Raw genomic sequence first — 10,530 nt, forward strand, 5'->3', positions numbered from 1 at the left:
CATATTGACACTTTGTTATATTTACACTATAGAGGAGTAAGATATTTTTCCAAAATTAATTTGTTTTCATGTACTTAGAGTCTATTCTCAGTCCCCAATGATGTTGACATGATTAGGTCGGTGATAAATTAGAAAAAGGTGATTAAAAGCAAACAAACAAACAAAAAAAGAAGCGATGTTGCTAGATAATCATTTTTAGAAAATAGCTGAATACTGGGACAATAATCTTTCTTTCTCTCTCTCTCTCTCTCTCTCTCTCTCTCTCTCTCTCTCTCTCTCTCTCCCCCCCTCTCTCTCCCTCTCTCTTTCTTTCCTTCTCTTCCTTCCTTTCCTTCCTTCCTTCCTTTCTTTCTTTCAATTGGAGAAGGGGAATAGGACTTTATTGGGGAACAGTGTGTACTTCCAGGATTTTTTTCCAAGTCAAGTTGTTCTTTCAATCTTAGTTGTGGAGGGTGCAGCTCAGCTCCAGGTCCAGTTGCTGTTATTAGATGCAGGGGGCACAGCCCACCATCCATTGTGGGAGTCGAACCGGCAACCTTGTGGTTGAGAGCCCACTTGCCCATGTGGGAATCGAACCGGCAGCCTTCGGCGTTAGAAGCATGGAGCTCCAACCACCTGAGCCACCTGGCTGGCCAAAAAATATAATTTCTGGTACAATTATTACATTTCTTTTTGTGTTTTTTTCTTTTCTTCTAGTTTTGGTACATTTATTCTGTAATAAAGTTTTAAAGAACTGATTGATACCAAAGTTACTAAAACTGATTGATACTGATTGATACTAAAAATTGTTCTTAATTTTAACCCACATCACTGACTGTAATAATCTTAATTTTATTTCATGATTTTTTTCTGAAATTTCTAAACAAAATGACAGAGAATTTAGAAATGAGCCTATCTATTTTGATTTTTTAAGTGGATCTCAGTGAGATTTGTTTTATGAAGTATAATATAGATATTCTGTATCTCCAGTTCACAGACTGTCTTGGATTTACGTACATGACACCTGTATTATAGCTAGAAAGCATACTGCTTATAGAACCTCATTTTGGTGTCCCCCTGAATCTGAGAATGGATTCTGCCATCATTACAATAACTTCACTACATAATTTTTTTCAAGATTTTTTTGTTAAAAAATATAGCTATCATACAACATTATATCAGTTCAGGTTACACCATAGGTGTTCAACATTTATATATCTAAAGTGATCACCATGATAAGTTCAGCAAACATCTGATATCGCACTATGCTATTGCAATATTATTGACTATAGTCTCTATGCTGTACATGACATCCTGATGACTTGTTTTATACCTGGAAATTTGAACCTCTAATTCCCTTTCACTTTTTTCCCCTCCTTTTATAATTTTTCAATTACAGTTGACATTCAATGTTATTTTATATTAATTTCAGGTGTACAGCAGAGTGGTGATCCCCCTGACTACTCTAGTACTCACCTGGCACTATACATGGTTATTACCGTATTACTGACTATATTCCCTATACTTTGCATCCCCATGACTATTTTGTAACTACCAATTTGTACTTCTTAATTCCTTCATCTTTTTCACCCTGTGTGCTAAACTGCTCCCATCTATCACCCCAATAAATCTAGTACCCATCTGACATCAAATATAGTTATTACAATATTATTGAGTGTATTCCTTGTGCTATGTCCTACATCCCCCTCAATACTTTGTAACAACCAATTTGTACTTCTTAATCCCTTCCCCTTTATCACTCACCCCATCAAACCCCCCTCTAATCTGGGAACCATCAAAATGTTCTCTGTATGTATGAGTGTGTCTCTGTTTTGTTTATTTTGTTCTTTGTATTCCACATATAAGTGAAATCACATTGCATCTGTCTTTCACTGTCTGACATACTCCATTCAGCAGAATACCCTCCAGGTCCATCCCTGCTGTCACAGATGGCGAGAACCCATTCCCTTCCATAGCCAATCAATATTTCACTGCATATATGTACCACCTCCTTTTTATCCATTCTTCCAAAAATGGACAACAAGGCTGCATCCACATATTGGCCATTGTAGACAGTGCTGCAATGAACATATGGATGCACAAGTCCCTTCAAATTAGCATTTTGGATTTCTTTGAATAAACACCCAGAAGTGGGATTATTGGGTCCTTCTTTGTCTCTTATTATATATATAGCCTTTGTTTTAAAGTCTATTTTGTCTGGTATAAATATTGCTACCTCAGCTTTATTTTTTCTGTTTTCATTTTCATGAAATAACTTTTTCTATCCCTTTACTTTCAGTCTGTGTGTGTCTTTCAATCTGAAGTGAGTCTCTTACAGGCAGCAAATGTAAGGGTTTTGTTTTCTTATCCATTCTGCCACCCTATATTTTTGATCAGAGCATTTAATCTATTTACATTGAAAGCAATTTTTAATAGATATGTAGGTATTGCCATTTTATTATTGATATTTTTATCTTTGTTTTTCTTTTTTCTTTTTTTAACTTAAAGAAATCACTCTGACATTCCTTGTAACACTGGTTTGCCTCATTCTGTGAATGCATCAGTGTTACAGTTCATCAGTGATGAACTCTTTTAGCTTTTTCTTGTCTGGGAAGCTCTTTATCTGTCATTCTATTGTAAATGACTGCCTTGCTGAGTAGAGTAGTCTTGGTTGTAGCTTCTAGCTTTTCATCACTTTGAATATTTCCTACCAATCCCTTCTGGCCTGGGAAGTTTCTATTGAGCTGACAATCTTATGGGAACTCCTGTATAAGTTACTAGTTGCCTTTCCCTTGCTGGTTTTAGGATTCTCTCTTTGTCTTTAACCTTTGCCATTTCTATTATAATGTATCTAGGGTTCATCTTATTTGGGACTCTCTGTGCTTCCTAGACTTTTATGTCTATTTCCTTCATCAGGTTAGGAAAGTTTTCAGTCATTATTTCTTCAAATATGTTCTCAATCTCTTGCTTTCTCTCTTCTCATTTTGGTATCCCTGTGATGTGAATGATAGTACACTTAATGTTGTTCCGGAGGCCCCTTATCCTATCCTCATTTTTTATTGTTTTTGTTTTTTTATTTTTTTTTTCTGCTGTTCTAACTTGGTGTTTTCTGCTACCTTGTCTTCCAAATTGCTGATTCAATCCTCTGCTTCATCCAGTCTGCTAGTGATTCCTTCTAATATATTCTTCATTTCAGTTACTATATTCTTAAGTTCTGACTTGTTCCTTTTTTTGTGATTTCTATGTCCTTTTTTACACTTGCTATCTCTTTGTTGTAGTTCTCACTAAGTTCCTTGAGCATCCTTATGACCATTGTTTTGAACTCTGTATCTGGTAGGTTGCTTGCCTCCATTTTGTTTAATACTTTCTCTGGAGTTTTCGCCTGTTCTTTCATTTGGGATGTATTTCTTTGTTTCCTCATTTTGGCTGCCTTTCTGTGTTTGTTTTTATGTATTAAGAGATTTGCTACATCCCCCAGTTTGGCCCGGGTGGCCTTATGTAGTATGTGCCCTGTGGAGCCCAGTGGCTCCAGAAGTGTCCCTTGTGTGGATTGTGTGTGCCCTCCTGTTATATTTGAGCCTTGATTATATTGGCATGTCAGTGGGTGGGATTGACCCTCAGGCTGACTGGCTTTTGGGTTTGGCCACATCCACAGCTTATAGGCTGCTATACAGGGGGCTTACCATACAGAGCAGGATTTGTTCTAGTGGGCTCTGGTGCCTGTTGAGATCACTCTTTGGGTGTTCCACTTGTAGGGCTAATTGGGTGGTGTTTTGCTGTGGTCTGAAGCCAACCTTCAAGTATGTTGGTTGGGGGTCCTCTTGGGAGCAGGTCTGGTGGAGGCCCAGGTCACCCACTGCCTGTGACTAGCTGGGGACTACCTGATAGAAGCTACAAAGTGACCTACGGTTAGTTGCTGCCTGTGCTGGATCTGTAGGCACATGGCAGAGGCCTACTTAAGACAGCTGACATCAGTACTAAGTCTGGAGTTGCTTCGCAAAAAGCCAGGATACTCCAAGGCCTGCTGCCACCTGCTGGCTCCCATAAAGTTCAGCCATCGATAAAGCCTTGTACAGTATGGTTGGCTGTGTGTGTGGGAGGGAGTCTCAGTTAGTCATCAGGGTGGAGCAACAGAGCTCACCAGGCCAATCAGATTCAGTCTCTAGCCCAACCCCAAGTCCATTTAAACAAAAACTTAAGGAAAGGGAGACCTGAAATTTATCCAAGTTGTGAGTGATTGACCCAGGGAAGAAATTGTAGGTTTTCACTTCTTTGCTTTAAAAGCGGAGAAATGCTACTTACCAAATCCAAGAGAGAAGGCCTGAAGAAGTGCCACCTCTAGAAATTAGAAGTCAACACTGTATCTTATTCCCCAGTTGAATGCTTTCTTAAGCAGCATACTTGTTGATTTATGTCTATCTGTTCAGATGCAAGAGAATTAGATTATGGATCTAAATTGAATTTGATTAATTAAAAATGCCTATAATTATAGATTTAATATGTATTTTTCCTGAAATGAGTTATTTCAATATGATATACAATTCATTAAAACAATATATTCCATAAATGTTATCAAAACAACTAAGTGACTTTTATTGGAATTATAACATAATGTATTAGAAATGAATCTCTTAATGAGATTAAACTACTTTAAAATATTAATATATGCAATGATGAATATTACTTAATGTTATGGAACAAGCTCAGGATCAACTCTATTTCAATTTTTTCATTTTTATAGTTGTACAGTCCAAAAAATTGGTTTCATAAATATATTGATAGGAATGATAATATTTTCAATATAACTCAATTATTTAAATTATTTCTGTCCTATAAGTAAAAGCAGTAATCCATCATCAAAAATTATTGTTAATAACCTACTTACTAGTAGCTTGATTAGGTCCTCCTTCAATTTTATCAAAGGCAAAGAAGTTAAAAACCATTAACTTGCAAAAGGATTTATTACGTAGTGGTTAAAGTCATTTACTTTCTCTATTTCTGGGAAGTATTCTGAAATGCTTTACCAAGACTTAATCAAGCAGCTATTATCTGTAATTGTTAACCTCATCAATGACATCCAGTTTAAGTGAACAATAGCTAAGGATTATATAGTATAGTCTTCACCATGCGCCAGGCACTCTTTCTTCTAAGATATTTCTGTATTAAGTTAAACCATGTGAAATTGCTGTCTTTATAGGTCAAATAATTGAATAAATCCATTTGCTAGTTAGCAGTTTTCAACTTCTTTGCTTTTGACAAAATTGAAGCTGCTAGTTGAGCTGCTAGTAAATAGGTTATTAACAATAATTTTTGATCATAGATTACTATGTTTTTACTTATAACATAGAAATAATTCAAATAATTGAGTTATATTAAAAAATGCTGTCATTCTTGTCAACACAGAGATTTCACATAGTTTAACCTGTCTTTGAACCATTCAATATTCATCACAACTTTATGGATAGGTCCTGTTGATATCCCATTTTAAAGATGAAAATCGAAGCATGGAAAGGTTAAGTCACTTGCCTAAAATCTCTTGACTAGAAAGTGTTGAAGCCAGGATTTGAATTCACGTCTTCTCTCTCTGGTTTGTTCTCTTATCTACTAAATTAAAACTTCCCCTCAATGTACTCAGATATGTTTGGAAAATAAAAACATTCTCAATTTTAACATTTGCCAATACAATATTTTTAATAATATGATTTTATCTTGCTATGTGCTTTAAATAAACTTTATAAAAAACTTTGGAACTGCAGGGTTAGCTAAATTGAATTACCATGCAATTTAATTGGTAAAGCCAGTTCTCATTGTCAAACTAAACAAAAAGCCATTATCAAAAATACTTTCTGACAAGGAAAATCTACCTTCGTTTTTCTATTCAAATAAGCATGTTAAAACTCATTTTGTAAAGGATTACAAAAACCACTGAGAAATGTAGTATATCATATGTCCTCTTAATAAGAGGATAAATGAGTCCTCTTATTCTAGACAAAATTAATTCATACAATTTTATAGTAACTTATAAAACAAAATTATAAATTGATATGCTACTTCTCATTACTTATTTTTAATAATACAATGTATCATGTAGTTCAGATCATAAGTCATTTATTTACCCAGGAATAATTTCCTTGTTACATTTGTGTACATATATGTATCAAACGCTGATGTTTGGTGATTGGGAGTAATTAAACTAAAATAATGTATAAAGTCAGAAAAAAACTCTATTAATTTTACTAGCTATGATGGTCAAATTTTTCTTGTATCTAAATAAAGAGAAGCTTCTCTATTGCCCCAAAGTGAGCAGTCTGGCAGCTAGCATCTGCTTTTATTTTTGTTAATAAAAAGTAGAGAACACAGTCATTTTGTAAGATGATATAAGAGGAGGATTAAATAATTAGAATAAGTATTTCATGGTATGACTTGATGAAAGTTTTTAACTACTTTGTTGAATAATACATACCAAAATCTGAAAGAAATCATAAATATTTTATCCATGGGCTTTATCCAGTGTATCACGAAAAGTTTGGTGGTCTCAAAATATATTTCAATTATATTAAAAGAACCTACTTCATTAACCTGTACTGCTTCAACTTTTCAAAGCTTTTCTTTTCAACTAATTACATGTTCCAAGGATGAGTGTTGAGAACAGCTGAAAAGAACAGCTAAAAAGAACTATAAATATTTAAATAATATTTATATTCATAAAATAAATTCAATATTTAATATTTCTTACCTATATGCTATTTGCTTTCCTTTTTATGGAACGCCCTCACAATTGATGCATTCTTTGACAGTAGTGAGAACATGGAAAAGGTGATGTCTTTAAACAATAATTATCAATACCAATGTGTTTTAAATGGCAGAAATATCTATAAGGCAGAGTAAACACACAAGTCCTAAGGTGGGTGAAATGTCCATGGTTAGTCAACATCAATTATTCTTACACCAATATTTTCAAGTCACTTTGTTTGATGTCGAGACAGATTTTTGAGTTGTGTGCCTTTTTTGTGAAGCGGGATAAAAGAGAGGGAGAGGGAGAGGGAAGGAGAGAAGTGCCGTTACGTTTCTTCCACTGATCCACTCTTAGCTATATCAGTCTTAGAAAAGAACAGTTACGAAAGCGAGTATATGGAAATGTATACTCTTAAACTATCCTTGCTCCTTTATTCCTTTTAAAATCTTATTGTTATAACGCTTTGCATACCTAGGTTTAAAGACTGTTTCAAAGAGTATTTTAAAAGCAGTATTTAGAGAAAGCTAAAACTTTCTATTTGTACCCAACCAAGTCCAGAATCTTTAATAACTGTGACTCAATGGATGAATAGATAGATATGCATGTACGTATACACAGGTTTTAGATAACCTGATATATTCTTCTATCATCATGCAACCGCTTTGTAATTTCTATGTAAATTTGTTTATGGTTTTATTAGACCAAGATATAACATAATCAGCCTGTGTTTAGTCATTGACTGTACTGTTTCTTAATTTAGGATTCCTAGACTGTTAGGGATCCACAGATATATTCTCAACAGTCTGCAAATTCTCAGGTTTGGGAAATTCTGGCTAATGAACATAGTCATTAAGAGCTTAGGCCATATGAGCTAATCTCACCTGGGTCAAATTGCAGCTTCCCACTTACTGTGTAGCTGTGGATCTGTGGGCAAGTTATCTTCCCTCTCCTAATCTCAATGTTCTCATCTATAAAATGAGAAATATAATGTAATGTAAAATGTGCGTTTCCTCCTAGTTTGAATTAATTAAGAGAAACATTTCATTCACACATAAAATCAATAAGCCAAAAATGCTACTTCAGAATAACAGAGACTTCTAATAATTCTGACATTTGGGTTCTGGGTATAAGCAAATAAAAATAATGTAGAATACTTCAGAAATAATTGTACTACTTTTGTTTGCGATCATAATCAAACTTTTTCCATGCATTTAAAGAATGAGAAACTCTATGCTGCTAAAAGTTAGTCTGGCAGCTAGCATATAATTTTATTTTTTGAAAATATAAAACAACATATATTGATTTTATAAGGTGAAATAAGGTAAAGATTAACTCTAATTGGAATGAGTATTTCATGATATGATTTGATAAAATGGGTTTTATCAAATATAGATTTTCATTAAATCAGACACCTTAGAAGCCCAAATTGTTTTTCTTCATGGGTAGGAAATTGTCCAGTAGAAATAGCTTAGTAGAAATTATGGAGCATGTGGGAGAAGAAGATATTACTAAGCATGCACAAAAGTAGTTTAGTGTTTTGTGGGACAAAGGGAAAATATTTTGGCTCCATGGTAAGCACTGTATACTTCTTATTTAGACTCATGTTTCTTATTGCAAACATGCTGGAAGAAATTGATAAATAGATTTCCTAGCAATATCCAGATCAAAACCACCTTGATTTGGACCAGTTGGTACACAATTAATGATAATTTATTATACAGAAAAGTTGAGCATGTTGGATGATATTTAAGAAAGGAAAGCATGAGACAAATTTGGGGTTTTGCTCATATCCTCTGTATCATCCAAATTAGACTATACTGTAACTGACTGTCCTTAAATCTCAATGTCTTAACACAATAAAGATTTATTACTCACTCACATCACATCTTCCCCAAGAAGTGGTAGACTCTGCTATTTGTGGCTTATCAGGGACTTAGGTTCCTGACATGTAGCTTCACCATTTTCTAACATCTTGGATTCGTCTATAGGATTCTCTGCACAAGATAGCAGAGAAGTTAGGCAAAGGATCTGCTGTATCTCATCCAAGGGTGTAGAGACCAGTCTAGGACAGCACACATCATTGAGGCCCACGTGTATGGGCAGGAACTTGGATTCTTGGCCCCACCTCATAAGGGGCTAGAAATGTAGCTGAGCAGTGCACAAAAAAAAAAAAAGAAAAAAAAAGAAAAAAGAGAACATAGATATTGGTGAACAACCAATTGGCTGGGCTCTGCCAATCCTCTAAACAAATTTAGAAGACTGGGTTGAAGTTCACAGATTCTTGCTGATATGGTCATGACATTATTTTTGCAAATATTTCTGTTACTTTCACACACCATTTTAATTAAATGATAATTGATATTGACTCCTAAGTCTATGAGATGCTAAACAATCTGGTATACATATTGACTTAATTCTATTGTAAATAAATTCAGTTAATTATAACAAGATCAATTAAATAATTGCCAGCAGGTTAAATCTGAATGCTTTTAAATCCAATTTCCTAAAAAAAAGAAAATAATCTATAAAGATTAAATACAGTTTTTCATAATACCCAAGTAAACAAGCATCAAAATCTTGAGGTTAACAATAAAAATAATGTTCAAAACACTAAAATCTCATAGGAGATCTTCTTGCAAATAAATTACTACATTTATGGGTGATGAGATATAAATCTTATGATGACAAGATCTAACAAGAAAGAAACATCACCTAAACCCTGCAAATGTTATATGTTAGTGTCTTCAAATGTATCTGACCTGTAAATATTCTTCGACCTTCTATTCTGTTATTGACTAGATGTTAAAGCCTGGCCCATTGCTTTGTATTTTCAAAACACTCATACGAAGAACTTTGTTTCTTTTTCTCCCCAAGTTCTAGTTACTCAAGCTTGGGCAGTGTCACTTCTAATTAATTTTAATTGATGTTAGATATACATTTGAGATCTAATTTATTTTCATTTCACTCCTAATAATACTTTTTCTCCAAGAGAAATTGGGCATATGCCACTGGTTCAAAGTGCTAATATTTGTTACCAGCAGATCCAGGATATCTGCAGCTAAATTTTCAGCTCTCAGCTTTCCCGTAGTGAAATAAATCATGACCACATGTCCCAAACAAAAAGAATGTATACGTTACCCAAGATGCAAAGATTAGTTAGGCCACAGTCCTTTTACCCACAAATTTTCAAGCATTAAAAAAATGCAATTATTATATCATGTCAATAAAACTACTGAACTTCAGCAAAGTTTATACTAACATCCAAGGTGTCCATATTGTTTCACTTCAAATATCAATACGAGTAAGTCTATCCAGTAATCTATCTTCTTCTGCAACACTTTAAAAATATTTTTGTATTTGCACATTGCTCTCTACCTCAAAGTCTTACAGTTTCTGATTTGGTTCTAATCCAAACTCTTCTACACATAATCAGTTTAGTCTTCAACAAGACGTTAATTTTTCTGAGCCTTAAATTTTCTGCCTCTAATACAGGGATAATTATATAGATTTAACAAGGTTTTGTGAGACTTAAATAAGGTAATAATAATGAGTGGTAAACTCTTTATAAGCACTATGAGTAAAGCATGACACAGTGTCCCTTCTTTCTTTTATGCATGTTCTTGAGGTTTTTTTGTTCTTTTGATTTTTGTGGGGTTTTTTTTTGTCTTATTCACTCACTCACTCATTAAGTCAATTGGCAAATAAGATACAGTCTACAAGAAACATTTATTAAATACTTACTATGGAACAATACTATGGTAGATGTCATGGATGCAGAGGTAGATCTTTTCTCTCACAAGTTACAATTTATTGGA

Source organism: Rhinolophus ferrumequinum, chromosome 10 (genome assembly GCF_004115265.2).
Source record: "Rhinolophus ferrumequinum isolate MPI-CBG mRhiFer1 chromosome 10, mRhiFer1_v1.p, whole genome shotgun sequence".
In the NCBI taxonomy this organism is placed as follows: Eukaryota; Metazoa; Chordata; class Mammalia; order Chiroptera; family Rhinolophidae; genus Rhinolophus; species Rhinolophus ferrumequinum.